This window comes from Procambarus clarkii, chromosome 11 (assembly GCF_040958095.1).
Source record: "Procambarus clarkii isolate CNS0578487 chromosome 11, FALCON_Pclarkii_2.0, whole genome shotgun sequence".
Classification (NCBI taxonomy): Eukaryota; Metazoa; Arthropoda; class Malacostraca; order Decapoda; family Cambaridae; genus Procambarus; species Procambarus clarkii.
This window is the reverse complement of record NC_091160.1, coordinates 40,617,788-40,620,287: the sequence shown is the minus strand read 5'-3', so window position 1 is coordinate 40,620,287 and position 2,500 is coordinate 40,617,788.

Sequence of the window (2,500 nt, the reverse complement as noted above, 5' to 3'; positions counted from 1 at the left end):
ACCAGAGGGAGCATCCCTCTCCCAGGGCACCAGAGGGAGTACCCTCTCCCAGGGCACGAGAGGTAGTACCCCTCTCCCAGGGCACCAGAGGGAGCATCCCTCTCCCAGGGCACCAGAGGGAGTACCTTCTCCCAGGGCACCAGAGGGAGTACCCCTCTCCTAGGGCACCAGAGGTAGCACCCTCTCCCAGGGCACCAGAGGGAGTACCCCTCTCCCAGGGCACCAGAGGGAGTACCCTCTCCCAGGGCACCAGAGGGAGCATCCCTCTCCCAGGGCACCAGAGGGAGTACCCTCTCCCAGGGCACCAGAGGGAGTACCCTCTCCCAGGGCACCAAAGGTAGTACCCTCTCCCAGGGCACCAGAGGTAGTACCCTCTCCCATGGCACCTGAGGTAGTACCCTCTCCCAGGGCACCAGAGGTAGTACCCTCTCCCAGGGCACCAGAGGTAGTACCCTCTCCCAGGGCACCAGAGGTAGTACCCTCTCCCAGGGCACCAGAGGTAGTACCCTCTCCCAGGGCACCAGAGGGAGTACCCCTCTCCCAGGGCACCAGAGGTAGTACCCTCTCCCAGGGCACCAGAGGGAGCACCCTCTTCCAGGGCACCAGAGGGAGCACCCTCTCCCAGGGCACCAGAGGTAGTACCCTCTCCCAGGGCACCAGAGGGAGCACCCTCTCCCATGGCACCTGAGGGAGCACCCTCTCCCAGGGCACGAGAGGGAGCACCCTCTCCCAGGGCACCTGAGGGAGCACCCTCTCCCAGGGCACGAGAGGGAGCACCCTCTCCCAGGGCACGAGAGGGAGCACCCTCTCCCAGGGCACCAGAGGTAGTACCCCTCTCCCAGGGCACCAGAGGGAGTACCCTCTCCCAGGGCACCAGAGGTAGTACCCCTCTCCCAGGGCACCAGAGGTAGTACCCCTCTCCCAGGGCACCAGAGGGAGTATCCTCTCCCAGGGCACCAGAGGGAGCACCCCTCTCCCAGGGCACCAGAGGGAGTACCCTCTCCCAGGGCACCAGAGGGAGCACCCCTCTCCCAGGGCACCAGAGGGAGCACCCCTCTCCCAGGGCACCAGAGGTAGTACCCCTCTCCCAGGGCACCAGAGGGAGTACCCCTCTCCCAGGGCACCAGAGGTAGTACCCCTCTCCCAGGGCACCAGAGGTAGTACCCTCTCACAGGGCACCAGAGGGAGCACCCTCTCCCAGGGCACCAGAGGTAGTACCCTCTCCCAGGGCACCAGAGGTAGTACCCTCTCCCAGGGCACCAGAGGTAGTACCCTCTCCCAGGGCACCAGAGGGAGCACCCTCTCCCATGGCACCTGAGGGAGCACCCTCTCCCAGGGCACGAGAGGGAGCACCCTCTCCCAGGGCACCTGAGGGAGCACCCTCTCCCAGGGCACGAGAGGGAGCACCCTCTCCCAGGGCACGAGAGGGAGCATCCCTCTCCCAGGGCACCAGAGGGAGTACCCTCTCCCAGGGCACCAGAGGGAGTACCCTCTCCCAGGGCACCAAAGGTAGTACCCTCTCCCAGGGCACCAGAGGGAGCACCCCTCTCCCAGGGCACCAGAGGTAGTACCCCTCTCCCAGGGCACCAGAGGGAGTACCCTCTCCCAGGGCACCAGAGGGAGTACCCTCTCCCAGGGCACCAGAGGTAGTACCCTCTCCCAGGGCACCAGAGGTAGTACCCCTCTCCCAGGGCACCAGAGGTAGTACCCTCTCCCAGGGCACCAGAGGTAGTACCCTCTCCCATGGCACCTGAGGTAGTACCCTCTCCCAGGGCACCAGAGGTAGTACCCTCTCCCAGGGCACCAGAGGTAGTACCCTCTCCCAGGGCACCAGAGGTAGTACCCTCTCCCAGGGCACCAGAGGTAGTACCCTCTCCCAGGGCACCAGAGGGAGTACCCCTCTCCCAGGGCACCAGAGGTAGTACCCTCTCCCAGGGCACCAGAGGGAGCACCCTCTTCCAGGGCACCAGAGGGAGCACCCTCTCCCAGGGCACCAGAGGTAGTACCCTCTCCCAGGGCACCAGAGGGAGCACCCTCTCCCATGGCACCAGAGGTAGTACCCTCTCCCAGGGCACGAGAGGGAGCACCCTCTCCCAGGGCACCAGAGGGAGCACCCTCTTCCAGGGCACCAGAGGGAGCACCCTCTCCCAGGGCACCAGAGGGAGCACCCTCTCCCAGGGCACCAGAGGTAGTACCCCTCTCCCAGGGCACCAGAGGGAGTACCCCTCTTCCAGGGCACCAGAGGGAGCACCCTCTCCCAGGGCACCAGAGGGAGCACCCTCTTCCAGGGCACCAGAGGGAGCACCCTCTCCCAGGGCACCAGAGGTAGTACCCTCTCCCAGGGCACCAGAGGGAGCACCCTCTCCCATGGCACCTGAGGGAGCACCCTCTCCCAGGGCACGAGAGGGAGCACCCTCTCCCAGGGCACCTGAGGGAGCACCCTCTCCCAGGGCACGAGAGGGAGCACCCTCTCCCAGGGCACGAGAGGGAGCACCCTCTC